We start from the raw sequence: 15,089 nt of genomic DNA on the forward strand, positions 1-15,089 counted from the left end.
ATGGAGTTCGAGCATTCCCCAGCTGGAGGGGAAGTCAGTGCCAATAGCTGCTGTTACACACCATCACATCAAGCAAACCCATTCATAAACCTAACCCCCTCCATTTTCAAATGAATTGTATTTCCCCCATACTTCTATTCATAGAATCATAGAAGAATAGGGTAGGAAGAAACTTCAGGAAGTCATCTAGTCCAATCCCCTGCTTCTAACAAACCCTAACTAAATTATTCCAGCCAGGACTTTGTAAACCCTTGCTTTAAAAACTTCTAGGGATGGAGATTCCACCACCTCCCTAGGCAACCCATTCCAGTGCTTCACCACTCTCCTAGTAAAGTTGTTTTTCCTAATATCCAACCTTGACTACCCTCAGTGTAACTTGAGACCATTGCTTCTTATTCTGTCATTTGCCACCATTGAGAACTGCCCCTCTCCATTCTCTTTGGAATCCCCCTTGAAAAAGCCACTATCAAATCTTCCCTCACTCTTCTGAAGACTCAATAAGCCTACTTCCCATGGACTCTCTTCATAAGTCATATGTCCCAGACCCCTAATCATTTTCTGATAATTGATTGGAAAAACATTCCTTGAAAATAGTTATGACCTACCTTAACTAGTTCTATCTAGATTGTATTTGCCTAGCTCGTTTATGAGATGGTCATGCGAGACAGTATAAAAATCTTTCTCAAGTCAAGATATACCATATCAACCACTTCCCTCCATCCATGAGGCTTATTACTCTGTCAAATAAAGCTATTACATTGATTTGACATGATTTGCTCTTGACAAATCCATGCTGACCGTTATTTATCACCTTATTAGCATCTAGGTGTTTGCAAATTCATTGCTTAATAAATTTACTCTATTACTTTTCAAGTACCAAAGTTACTGTGACTGATCTGTAATTCACCAGCTTGTCCTTATCTCCCTTTTTACAGAGGGGCACAATATTTGCCCTTTTCCAGTCTTATGCAATCTCTCCTGCCTTCCATGACTTTTCAAAGATAATTGCTTATGGCTCAGATGTGTCCTCAGTCAGCTCCTTGAGTATTCTAAGATGTATTTTTTTCAGGTCCTGATGACTTAACACCTCTAACTCGCTACATAATTTTTAACTTGTTCTTTCCCTATTTTAGCCTCGAATCCTGCTTCATTTTCACTGGCATTCACTATATTAGGTGTCCAATTGCCACTAATCTTTTTGGTGAAAACTGAAACAAAAGAAGTCATTTAGCTAGTCTGCCATTTCCACATTTTCTGTTCTAGTTTCCTCCCCAGCATTTACTCTGTACTTGGTCTTCCTCTTGTCTCTAAGACTATGTCTACACAGAAGCATCATTTCGGAATAACTGGTGTCACTGTGAAATAAAGAGCGCGGCTACACAGTAAGCCATTATTTCAAAACAATGGCAAGCTGGATAATTTCTTACCTCAACTCTTGTTCTTCCTTTGACTTCCAGCTGCACGTCAAAAGTTGAATTAAGCTATTTTGACCCCAGCTCTGCAATTGACATAGGTGAAGTTGTGTAGCTTAAATCGACTTTTGCCCTGCTGTGTAGATATGCTGTAATTTATTTGTACAATGTTTTGTTGTCACCCTTTATGTCTCTTACCAGTTTAATGTGGAGCTCCTCCCTACAAAATAAGGCACTTTTAGGGTTATATTCCTCTGTTTATGTTGCAAAGGACTCCATATAAAGTTTGCCACCAAAATGAAAACATTAATTGTTAAGAGAACATTTTACCTAAGTCAAGTGTATTTACTTTATAAAAAATGAATGGAAGAAACCCAATTTAATGTCCTCAGGCTTTGCAAAATATAAGAGGGCTTTTGTTTTTATGTGTGTATGTGTGTTTTTAAATGTAATTCACACATTATTCCTAGTGAAATACTAGGGGTTCCTTTTGCCACTGTTGGTACCAGATGGTGAATTTCAGCTGGATTTACTAAGCTAGAGTTTTAAATACATGCATTCTGGCACAGTATTCCCAAGGTGTACTTTTTATTTCATCTTTTCATTTTCTAATTTCCATCCCTTTCAGGTGGAAATCACTTCAGTAAAATGGATAATTGGTTGTGCTTTGCAGTGTTGAAATGTTTGCCTCAGGTTATGTCAGTCTCTAAAATTAAGACAGGAGAAAGAAGTACTCAGTCATTTTCTCTTTCACACGCCCTTTCATCAGATTTTCATCTTATCCTCCTCAATGGTGTCCAAAGTAATCTTTTTTCTTTTAAAAAGGCTTTTTTCTGCTTTCTTTATTTTTATCTCCTTGTATTCTCCAAGTTAGTTATGATTTTTCTTTGTCTCTTTTATTGAGTCCTTCACATTTAAACCATATTTGCAATGCCAACTGCATTTAATGGTCAACCCTACTGCTCAGTTCCATTTCCACCACAAGTTACCAGTCAAGAAAAGTTCCATACAGCGCTATATTTATCTCTATAATTATAGACTTCTTTGATTTTTTTATTCTCACAAAGAATCATTCAACTAAAATGCAGGTATATCAAAATGATATACAAACCCACTGCTAGAGGATTTTCCTAAGAGCCTCACTGCCCCTGACGGAGCCTTTCCTCACCAGTGGAGACTTACACAGTGGTTGCAAAATCTCTAACAGTGAGGAGGCAGTGGGACACTCTGCTACTAAAAATAGCATTGAAGATGTGAGAGGAACTGATGGAGAACCATGGAGCATAAAGGATTTTTGCATCTCTACAGTCACCTAAGCAGTGCTTCACTTTCTAACCCCGCTACTCTGATATGTTTATACTATAAACACTGCCATAAGTGCAGACTAACTCTTAGAGGCTATAAGATGGAGAGATAGAGGCTCTGGATAAAGATTCTGCCCTGCTGCTTCAACATATCTGGAGATGAAGGAAGACTGTCGCTGAATCCATCTAACAGCTGAATCAGGTCTGTGTACCATTACTGTTCGGACCAACCTTGGGAAATCAGGATCACCCTTCCCCTGTCCTGATGTGTTTTCCCACCCCATACTCTGAATCGACTGAAAATGGGAGGAAAGCACAAAGAAGGTTCTTTCCTCAGGGCAACAGGGAAACGTCTGAAAGGTTGATTGTCTTTCCTAGTTCTTGAACGGTTTTTGTTGAACTTATTTATAAATAGATTGAATTGACCCAAAATGGAATATATTTTGCACCACTTGAGCCTTTATGGTCCATTTGTACACGTGAGAATTGTTTCTGCTAAGTCAACCTGCTGACCACAGGGTCACTCTACTGTTTCCATTTACATGTAGAGCTATTAGGTGATCAAAAGAACATAAAAATAGTCATTCTGAGACAGATCATGATCCATCCATCCCAGTACCCTATCTTCGTAGAGTGAAAGGCACTACATATGCCAGAGGGAATGATGAGAACATGGCTGTTATCGTGAGCTCCATCCCTGTCTTCCACTCCCAGCTTCTGGCATTCACAGGTTTAGGATTACCTCAAGCATGGGGTTATATTTCTGACCATCTTGGCTAATAAACATATACTACATATACACTGCAGAGTTTTTGCACAAAAACTTGAGGAGTGTCCACACTACAAGTGTATTTTTGCACAAGAAGAAGTACAGCAGATCGTCAGAAAACAGGGCTTTTTGCTCAAGAGTTATTCCTCTTTCTATGAGGAATAAGCCTTTTTGTGCAAGAACTCTTGCACAAAAAGATGTATGTGGCTGGACAAATGGGATTTCTTGTGCAAGAAACTCCCTATTGAAAAAAGCACATGGCGGTGTGGATGCCCTATTGCGCAAAAGCACATGGCAGTGTGGATGCACTCTTGAGCAAGAACTTTTTGCAAAATAACTCTTCCTGATAGATCTATACTCTATGAAGCTATCCATTTTTCTTTAACCCATTTGCACTTTTGGTCATCACAATATCTCCTTGCAATAAGTTACAGAGGTTGATGTTGCTTTGTGTGAAGAAGCACTGTCTTCGTATTAAACCTGTTTTCATTTAATTTCGTCAGGTGATATCTTATTTTTGTATTGTAGGAAAGGATAAATAACATGCTGCTATTCACTTTTTCTATATCACTTATTATTTTATAGATCTCTATCATATCCTCATATTGTTATTTATTTCCTCCTTTACGGAAGCCCTTCCATACTATCATTTTTTTTGCCCTTCTTTTCAGTTCCTCTCTACTTTTTTGAAATGTTGTGACCAGCACAATACTGTTCAAGGTGTGGTGCATCATATCATAATGGCACATTACATTTTCTGTCTTTTCATACCAATAGCCTTTTTAACCATTGCTGCTCACTGAGAAGAAGATTTTAGAGAATTAAACACACTGACTCTAAGTACCCTTTCTTGGGTGACAATAGCTAATTTATAGCCCATCACTGTTTGTGTATATTTGGAATTATTTTTTCTAATGGGTATTACTTTGTGGTTATCTACATTGAATTTCTTCTGCCATTTTTTTGCCATGTCACCCAGTTTTAAGAGATTTCTTTTAAGTCTTTGCAGTCAGCTATGGACTTAACTATCTTGAATAATTTCATATTGCATGCTAATTTTGCACTTCAGTTTTCACCCCTTTTCTAGATCCAGATCATGAATATGTTAAAGAGCACAAGCTCCAGTACAGATACCTGGGAAACCTTGCTGTTCATTCCTCTCCATTTTTGACCCTTTGGCTATGTCTAGACACATGGCTCCACTGACAGAGCCATGTAAAATAGTTTATTCTGCATAGGCAAAGAAGCAGGGATTTAAATAATGCCTGCTTCATTAAAATAAACATGGCCACTGCGCTGTGCTGATGATCAGCTGATTTAGGCACAGCGGGGCAGTTTAAATGCACTGTGGTCGACAAGGGAAGCCTCGTGATACTTTTACATTTTACTTGTCAGAGTTTGTGCTCCTTCCTATTTTCCTCATGTTTTGATTTCTAATTTTTCAAGGACTCCTTTTTGCCTCTCAAGGCCTCCACTACTCTGATGTTTAGCCATGATGGTATTCTTTTGTTTTTTAGTATCTCCTGTGCTTTGGCTATGCATTTAGTCTGAGCATATGCTATGACATTCTTAAGTAACCTCCATATTTCCCAATATTTTACCCTCATAAATATTATTTTTAATTTCTAACTGAGTAGTACCTTCATTTTTTTATAGTTCCTCATTTTAAAATTAATTATTTTTGTGGAGATGGGGTGTTTTTTTGGGGGAGGTGTATTCCTCCTCTACAAGGTGGCCAAATTTAATTGCATTATGGTCATTATTACTGATAGGTTCAGTTTGAACCAGATTTTGCGCTTCACTTAGGACTCAATCAAGAATTGCTTCTCTCCTTATGGATTCCAGAGATAGCTACTCCAGGAAGCAGTCATTTATGGTATCTAGAAATTTTATCTCTGCATCATATCACGAAGATACATTTACATAGTTAATATGAAGAGAGTTAAAATGCACCCTTCTTCCCCATCAAAACAATCAACTAACTCTGGGTAGAGAGATGGACTTAACAATATACCCATAAACTCACAGATACAGACTATTTTGGACCAATGCAAAGACTAAAATTCCAAAAACTGACTGTATTTGCTGCCTACACCATTCTTTCTTTTATATCATGTGAGCTCCAGCAAAAGCAACTCAGCTGAACCCAGCTGCAGAAGTATGGCATAGAAAAAGATATTGCCTCACAAACAGATTGGTACAAAAACATTTAGTGTTTCATGTGTCAAAACTAATATCCTGATCTCCTGGAAACACACACAGCCAATATCAGTTCAAGCAGTACCAGTATGCTGTCTTAACAGAGAAGAAAACTATTTATTATACGAGTTGCCATATTCTGTACTAGCTTCAGTTTCGGAATTGAAGTTTTATCTGGCAGAACAAAAAATATATAACAGACTTATTTCTGCTGTCATGTGATTAATTTAAATGAAGAAAGAAAGTTACTATTATTGTTTCGGATACATGTTGAGATGAATCTGAAATAATATCAATGAACAATGATGGAGTTTTCCCTTAATAAAAAATATCACTGAGGTATTTTGCAGAGAAAGAAAGATGATAAATTAACATGAAGAGAGAAAAGCAAAATATCTGTTTTGTCTTTCTATGGGTACGTTTCAATCTTAATGAATTCAACAACAGTGGTTAGCATTAAATATAGGTGCTTCTTGTGTGCAAGTTAAGACAAAAGCATATTACTAAATACAATATCCGGTGTTCTGTTTGTAGTACACTACTGTTTGTGATAATAAATAGCAAAATAAATCTTTTGTTTCATCTTCAAATATTCATAGTTTACTTCATATTTGAAATTGTTTAATAATTTTTAATCACACTCTTTCAGTAATTAAGTTAAAGCTAACCAAGAGTGGCTTTAATTTGTTCAGTTAAATCAGTTTATATTGAACAAAAAAAAAACAGTTTTATGGTTTTGTCAGTATGTATTTCACCAAAACTCAAATGTCCTATCATGTTGGTCTATGCACAGTTAACTATCTTAAACAGTGGCAGAAGCCTCCATCTTATTTATGAGAGACAGGGTAACCAACTGCCTCATCTCCAATCACTTATGTTCAACTTGGGCTCTAAAATGTTGTCCTTCCTGCTTCATGCTATAAGTTGTTTTAACTGTCAGAGCTAGATTTTCACCTTGCTGTGGTCTGAACAGTTTACCTTTTTTGGCTTTTGGTAAGATTAACTATCTACTTCTAGATATGGACCTGGGTCAGGACTTGTATGAAAAATAACTCTTAATTATTAATTTGTTAAAGAAAAAGGTGTATCTGAATTGCATTAAGGGAAACAGTTATACCAAAAGTCAGATCACATCGAATGTCTTTTGGAAAAAAATGATTTATGTAGTGAATGCTATCAGCCTCTTAAAAAGAAAGAAACAGAGGGAAATGGAATTCCTTAACTCAAATGAAAGGAAGAAGAAAACAAATTAGCAAACACAATAACAAGGAGAACAAAAAAATAATGCCCAGTAAATAAATCATACAGTGTATGCGTGTCTGATAATTTAAAACCATGAAAAGGAATTATAAATCTGCAAGGATCTGTTGAATCACCAAGTGGATAAATTAATGCAAGTTACACATAGCAACAGTACCAATTGGCAGAAGAAAACAGAAAACAAGTGTACATAATTGGCATTTTTTCAAAGAGATGTAATTAAGGGTACAAGAACAAAATATCCCACTGCATAGGAAAGATAAGAATTAGGGCAAAAGACCACTCTTATCTTAACCAGGAAATTTTCAATTATCTGAAACTTAAGGTCCAATTACAAAGGACGAATATAAACAAATAACAGAAGTATATAAGGAAAACATTAGAAAGGCCAAAGTGCAAAAGAAGATTAAACTAGATAAAAATATAAGTGGGTAACAAGAAAACATTCAGTAAACACTTTTGATAAGCTCTTGTGGTCCCTTCTGGTCCTATAATTCTATGATTCTATGATCTTTGTGATCTAAGACTTCATAATATTAATAGGCTGGAGATAGTTTGAAGGCTAAATGCACAGATATGTTTCAACAATAAGTTCTCACTTTTTGCTTATTTCTTCCCCTTTTGAACACCAGTTTTGTTGGCAGTTTAGAAGATTTCTGTGGGAGAGTAGGCTGACATATAAGCAAAAAAAAAAAAAAAAAAAAAAAGCTTCAGCATGCAGAAGAATCACAACTGCTATAGTATTTGATAGTTTCTAGGCATCTTTAATACTGATCGGTGTTTAAGAAATGGATTATTACAAACTGCTCATCTATAAAATTCTAATACAGGTTGATCCTCTTCAGTCTGGTACCCTAGGTACCTGACCAATGCTGAACTAAAGAATTTGCTGAACCACAGCAGGTCAATATTATCTAGCAGCATTATCAACACTTCTACTGCTTACTGGGCTCTTAGATGGCATTTAAGGATAAATTAGAGATAAATAACAGGACAAAACAGTGAGAACTAGAACTGGTGGCAGTAAACAAACGTTATGGGACTGTGGGGAACTTGGCTACCTCCATGATAAGTGGACATCCAGCTAACTAAAGTCATGCTGAACTACAGATGTTGCCAGACCAGAGAAGTTCAACCTGTACTTTATATTTACTAGCAATATCATCTTAGGCAAGGCCTGAACTAGGAGATACAGAAATAGATGTTGAACCTCTCTAGTCTGGCACTCTCTTGTCTGGCAAATACAAATTTTAAAGCTTGTACAACTTCCTAATCCTGCAGGCTCCAAAAAGTCCTCCTAACATCTCTTAAAAATATTAAGGTCCTAATGAATTATTATTGCCCTTCCTCCCCCTCCTCCCATATTACTGTAACACTCATTGGTCAGAAAACACAAAACCCAGCACAGCTATTCTGTCCATATAATGGTTTGGAGTAGCCACCCCAGTCTCCACACTTTGGTCCAGGGGAGGGAAGACTGTGTGTGGTAGCAATCTCAACCATCCTCTACATGGGACCTATGGAGCCATGGGGATTCCTTGGGAGTCCTGATGTGGGAAGGCCGCAGAGGTCAGCCCCTCCTACTCATGACAGCAATGAAGCAGAGTGCACCAGGCTGAAAGGGCACAGCAGGGTGGAGCAGAGCAGGCTGCTGGGTCACTCTGGCTCCTACCAGTGAATGCAGGGGGGGACACCCCCTTGCTGCATTGCCACAGCAGAGCACCCAAAAAGTGCCCCTGCTCACAATGCTTGGGAGAGCAGGCTTCAGGCAAGGGAGCAGAACAAGGGCGAGAAGGGGTGGGACAAGCATGGGTAAGGCTTGGGGAAAGGGCTGTAGTGGGAGTGGAGGAGCAGGGGTGCAGGGATGGGGCAGAGAAGGGGCCTGAAGCCGGGCAGTTGGCATGGGCCCCACACTTGTAAGGGGAGTTTTCCCCAGGCCCTAGTGATGTCCCTGAACAATGCCACATGTCTAAGCTGATCAATTACACAGTGATAACAACAACCAGCAAATACATTACTCATGTTCTTACCAAAGTGGAGTTCCGTGAGTATTCAGTGAATAATTTCAAATCAAAGAGTCACAATAATATGGAGTTTGGTAATAAGAAAGTAATGAAACATTCCATAAACTGTTTTTTCATCCAGTTTTATCCATAATATATAGTTAACTTGAATAAAGTTGTAGATTCTTTGAGCAACATTTTTCTAAATTAAATTCTAGAATGCTTCCTTATATACCTGAACTTTTTTTACCACTGTGTAATAACAAAACATTTTAAAATGGCCATATAGCATTATATGAACAAATTATTTAAATGGCACTACTGTATTTGCAATTTATCCTGTTCTATATAGCCTTCCCTTGCCCTTTTCCACATGCTAATAAGTGATTGCTGTTGAAGAGGTTTACATTTAACATCTGTCACTTGCATCCAGAAGTAGCACCTACAGGGAACTGTCAAATAGATTGTTATTCTCCTCTGTAACATTAGCAAATCTGTCTCACATAATTTACATACAGATAGTTATACTTAGGCATTCATAATTTCATTATGCTGACTGCTTCACTATTCCAGTGTATAATGTCTCTTTAATGAGCCTCAAAAATACAATATTCCTTGATTTATGACTACCTAACTGAAAAAAAAATATACAAATTGATAAAAATGCATAATATAGTCTCATTTTTCCTCTTCTCTACCTTAAATTTAAAAATGACTCATGAGTTGATCTCATAATTTGGTTTTATTTTGACAAAAGATATGATCAAATTTGACTTGCCATATTTTAGTGCCACTGTTGTTTTAATAAGTAACCTTTCAGATTTCTAAGAAAACAGTATTAGCATTACAATTTCACAAATTAAAATTGATCACTTTTTTGTCAAAGAAACAAATGTATTGGACTGCCTCTTTAAATATTTCTGTACTACAACTGCTATAGATTTCCTAAGTTATAAAGTAGAATATACCTAGACTCATCGTGCACAAATGATGACTCATAAAACAGACAATTTACATGTTCAAGTGAATCAAACAGAACTTTGTTATATCGTGCACACAGATGGTTCCACTAAAAAAGCTCTTTGCCCCTTTAAAAACTACAGCATATTAAATATTACAATATATCTGAATCAACAATTGAAAGTTCAGAATCAATGAGGGTGCCACTTTCTTCACTGCTGTGCAGAGATATTTCAGGGTTTTACCAGGAATCATACTGGGCCACCAACCACTGCAACTCCTTGGTGGTTAGTAGGGTTATACAAGTATAGTAGGGGGCTTCATTGTTTGAGTATCCAACTTAAAACAAACTTGAAGTGCAGAGCGTCAACCACTGTCTGAAAATCAGACTTTTTTAAATTATCTAAAGGGGATGGTGACTCATATTATCCTATGATCATAATGGGAATATAGAGACAATTAAAAAAAAACAAGAAACAAATAACAAAAAACATTATTTTAAGATAACAGATGGCAAACTGTATTCCCCAGACCTTTCAAAAGTCATCTTTAAGAAAAAAAATTCTGAAAAAAATTACTTGCAATAGTACTGCATATTCAAAAAGTTTGAACATTTTCATTAGATGCAGTATACTTTTAGATGACAAAGGGCACGTCTACACAACAGGGCAAAAGTCAGTTTAAGATATGCAACTTCAGCTACGTCAATTGCGTAGCTGAAGTCGAAACACCTTAATTCGGCTTTTGGCACTGTCTACACAGCAGGAAGTTGAAGGAAGAATACTTTGACTTTGCTTACTCCTCATGAGATGAGGGTTATAGAAGTTGGAGTAAGAAGTCTTCCATCTCGACATTATTTCGAAATAACGACTTGCTGCGTAGGCACATTTTATTATTTCAAATTTTTAGCTGGCAGGGAATAGAGAATCAGGTAACATACCCTTATCGTCCATATACTTGGCAATATTTCATGAAATCATATTCAGTTCTCAATATTTCCATTTTTCATCAATTAAGTGAAATGTTGGAATTCCCAACACTAGTTATACATTTTCCAAAGAAAATGGATATATGGCAATGACTTTTTGTATGTGTTGATTAAAACTGCATATCCTCAAAGTCCAACAACCTTACTAGTCACACACAAAAACTCTCTAAACAGCAAAATATCCCACCTCAAACCATTGAACTACAAATACTTTCTATTGTCACAGAATGTCTATCGAATTCTTACCTGCAAACATAACGATCTTTCCAACTTGGGTCCAACTACACTGGGGACATTCAGTTTTAAAACACATTAAAAAACACCTTAGCCACTTGTCAGTCTATTTCTCACAGAAATTAAATTTCATTTATCAAACACAAAGATTTCCATAAGTCCTGTAAACTTTTCAAACTTATCCTTTTCTATCCCTTTCTATCTATCCCATAATTAAGAGACGTGACTGATTAACTTGGTGAACTTCCACCAAACTTGATTAGTGAATTCCTGCTGTAGCCAAAAAAAAAAAAAAAAAAAAAAAAAGTGGGGGGTGAAGGGTAAGCTAGTGAGTACAGGACTGAAAATTAATTATTCCTACAATTACAGCAACAGGATATTAACAAAATATCAATGAATTGGGATGGAGGGAGGTTGGGAGCTTGTCTCTCTGAATTACCCTTAGTGGTTACACTTCTGTTTATTCCATCCATTCCCTCATGGCTACCAACAGAAAAAAATCTTATAAACAGAAACTCTTGCAAGACTCAAAAGAGCACAGCATTTCTTACAGAAAAATAAAGAGAGTTTCAGCCTTTGTCCTCCTTCCTCAATCTGGATTCTCAAATTCTCTCGGGGAAATATTTCCGCATTCTTATAGCTCTTTTAAAGGATGTCTGGAAGAACACTGATATTCTAAAATGTATCCACAAAACCCCTTAGAAAAGAGATTTCATTCTGTTTGTTAAACCTACTTACAAATAAGTTGATCCTCAGAATTGATGGAATGCTACAATCAATATACTCTGCCGATGGGAAGAAAATCCAGAAAGTATTCTATTCTTTCCTTTCAGTAGTATTCAGTTTTTCTGGACATGTATCTATAAAATAACCAATAGAGAATGAAGAATAAAAAAAACATAATAAAAATGTTCTTAAATCAAACTATTAAGAATAAAATTGAGAAAACAGAATTATGCAATAATTTCTTGCAAAATCTATAACTTCTTTCCTAAAGACAGAATTATTACCCTGCAACCTGCTCTCATATAAACCTGTTTGTGTATACACAGATAGGGTGTGTCTAGGCTACAGAGTTTTGTCGACAAAAGTGGACTTTTGTCGACAAAACTATACCTGCGTCTACACTACTGCTGAGTTCTGTCGACATAACGTCGACAGAACTCAGCAGTTTTGTCGACGCTGGTAAACCTCATTTTACGAGGCATAACACCTTTTGTCGACAGAGTTCTGTCAACAGAAGATGTTATTGCATGTAGGGTTGTGTCTAGACTACAGGGTTTTGTCGACAAAGCAGCTTGCTTTGTCGACAGAACTGAATGTGTCTAGATGCTCTTTGTCGACAGAAGTTTTATCGACAGATACTGTCGACAAAACTTCTGTCGACAAAACTCTGTAGTCTAGACGTACCCATAGATAGATAGATAGACAGACAGATGTTGCTTATTTAGATTGGCATGTAATATCAAACTGTTAAAGTTAATACATAAGCAGCCAACTGATAGTCTGACATTAGGAACATGACGATCATAGAGGAAATTGGTAGATTCTTCCTGAACAGCATTGCTAGCTGGTCATACATTATGTAGAACAATTTAAGTACATATTATAGTCAGTATGTAAACCTAAACAGTAGTCTTTTTTTTAAACAATAAAGACAATTCCACTAAAAGACTAAAAACAAAATTGTGTTAAAAGCAGCTGCAGCTGCCGTCCTTTCAACTGTTTCCTGTTGGAATCAATACACATGACAGACAGAATTCCAAACAAAATGACAAAAATATACATGATTGAGCATATTGCAGTGGTAAGTTGATTGAGGGCTTGGCCTTCCTCTTAGACATACTGGTACTAATCACTATTGTATATCGATCCTGTAAGTGTGCAGTGTTTTGTCCATACATGCATAATTGCTGACTTTACAAGCTATTCGGAGGCTCACGTCTCTGCACACAATCAAGCACTGAATGGATATAAAACTAGAATAGTAGGTTACTATAAATCTGGTCATTAAGCTAGCCAATTTATAGTTATATTTTCACTACAAAAGACATGGAGTTTTCTACAACTGACTTCTGTTGTGACAGAAAAAGAGACATTGCATATAGTTTTAAAAGAAGACGTAATTTTCCATTGACTTCTTTGTAAAAGATGCAGAGATTCTCAATTTTCTATAAGGCTTAGTGCTCCCCTCAAACAAGATACCAAAAGATAAGAAATGGCTCACTTTTTGATTTGTTTGTCATAACGCAACAGTGAGGTTGCCTGCCTTAGCATTTATTGTTGAGATATACACTTGATGAGATAGCATTCTTAGATTTTGTATTCTCAATAATTTTCATGCAGAAAATAGGTTTCCATATCCTTTTAATGTAGCATAAAGAGATGAGGAGGATCTATTTTACTCTTTTGAATTGAAATATCTCATCTGTTTTCCTATATTCTGGCCAATCTACTACAATTATTGGGTCATGCTCTGAAGACTTTGAAGTAGGGAGGTACAGGAATTCCCATTAGCTTAACTGAAGAAACATCCTTATTCTTAAAGGAAGAATATAGAATAAGATGGTAGAATTTCAATTTGGTATTAAAAATCAGAGAGCCAAGGATACAAAAGTTAAGAACAAATCTAGAACGTTTTCAATGAAAGAAAACTTGAAATTGTTTACCCCCTGAATAAAATGTAAGGTCCAGTCCAGCCTCAGCCCTGGGGAGGGCACTTAAAGTGAGTTCACAATTTTTTTCTAATTACAAGTGGGTTACGCCAAAGGGGTGTGCTGTGTGGCAGGCATGTTCTGTGCCTAAACAGCATGAAGGGCACAGAATAGTTATTAATATGTCTGCAGATGGAATGGAAATCTTGCCTGCACAGCTCCTTGAAGGTCTCAGATTGGAACTCTTTAGTACTTCTCACAAGGTTTTTGGGAGGCCAGCCTTATTCTCCATGGTAGACACCTTCCCACACCAAGCCACCAGTAAGTAGTCTGGCATTATTGAACCAGAAAGCATTGCAGAGTAAGTCCCTCCCACGCCTTCAGGCTCCTGTCCTGGCTAGCCTCTTACCAGACCTGCCTGCCTCTGAGCTGACTGGGTGCATACACTCCCCTGATAACTCTATGCACTGCTGTAAAGTGCCCACTTTAAAGTGAACATTTGGCCTGGCATGGAACACATACCCATTGTCTTTACAGAAACCCTCAGTGTTGGCTAAGAGATTATGGTTAGATTTAACATTACAGGAGATATATTGTGTCTGCCCTTGTAATTTTTCATTGTAGCTGGGACTGCAACCAGCTCAGTACGTACTCTGTCTCTTCCAGCATCTGCCCATCTGGGTCAGATCTGCAGGAAAAAGCGGACAAGGGAGAACATGTTCTAGGGGCAGATGGACTGAATGAACTCCCTAATGAAGGAGATGTGGACAGAGCGCCTGAACCACATTATGGAACGCCAGGAGGGAAGAGCCACTGAGGAGGTACAGGCGAAGCATCAGGAGATCAAGACGACCAGATTTCACTCCCTGGCTACTGTTATGGAGCTCCTGGCATCATGCCTGGGGAGAGCCTCCTCCCAGAACCCTGACTGCCTCAATGACAACCCTGGTCCCTTGTCTTCCAGCCCCTTTGCTTCCACTGGGGCCCCAGGGCACATGGGCGAGGAGATCTCAAGGGCAGCCGTGCTCTCCAGAACCTTGGGAGAAAGAAAGTAGACTCATTTGTGTTCCTATGTCCCCCATACCCTTTCTGGTTCCCACCTTTTCCCTTTCCCTGCTGTTTCCTCCAAATAGAAACATTTATTCAAAGAAGAAGAGTTTTTCTATTGCTTGAACTGCAGGGATGGAGTGGGGGATTAAAGGCAAACACGGGGAATACAAGGGCAAATTGTTGAGAGTCTCAAAACTGGCCTTGCATAAAGCTGGCCTTCAAGGTCTCTCTGATTTTTGCTGTGCTTTGCCATGTT

At 37.5% G+C, this 15,089-nt stretch overlaps 1 protein-coding gene across 2 annotated transcripts in view; it reads right to left on the reverse strand.

The window, feature by feature from the left end:
• TENM3 (teneurin transmembrane protein 3) overlaps positions 1–15,089 on the reverse strand; it is a 2,279,325-nt gene that overhangs the window by 2,166,164 nt on the left and 98,072 nt on the right. For both annotated transcript variants that reach the window (XM_075930245.2, XM_075930244.2), the window contains one exon: positions 11,868–11,989. The gene's annotated coding sequence lies outside the window, so the exon portion shown is untranslated. The remainder of the gene's footprint in view (positions 1–11,867; positions 11,990–15,089) is intronic.

This window comes from Pelodiscus sinensis, chromosome 4 (genome assembly GCF_052426305.1).
Source record: "Pelodiscus sinensis isolate ZL-2025 chromosome 4, ASM5242630v1, whole genome shotgun sequence".
NCBI lineage: Eukaryota > Metazoa > Chordata > Testudines > Trionychidae > Pelodiscus > Pelodiscus sinensis.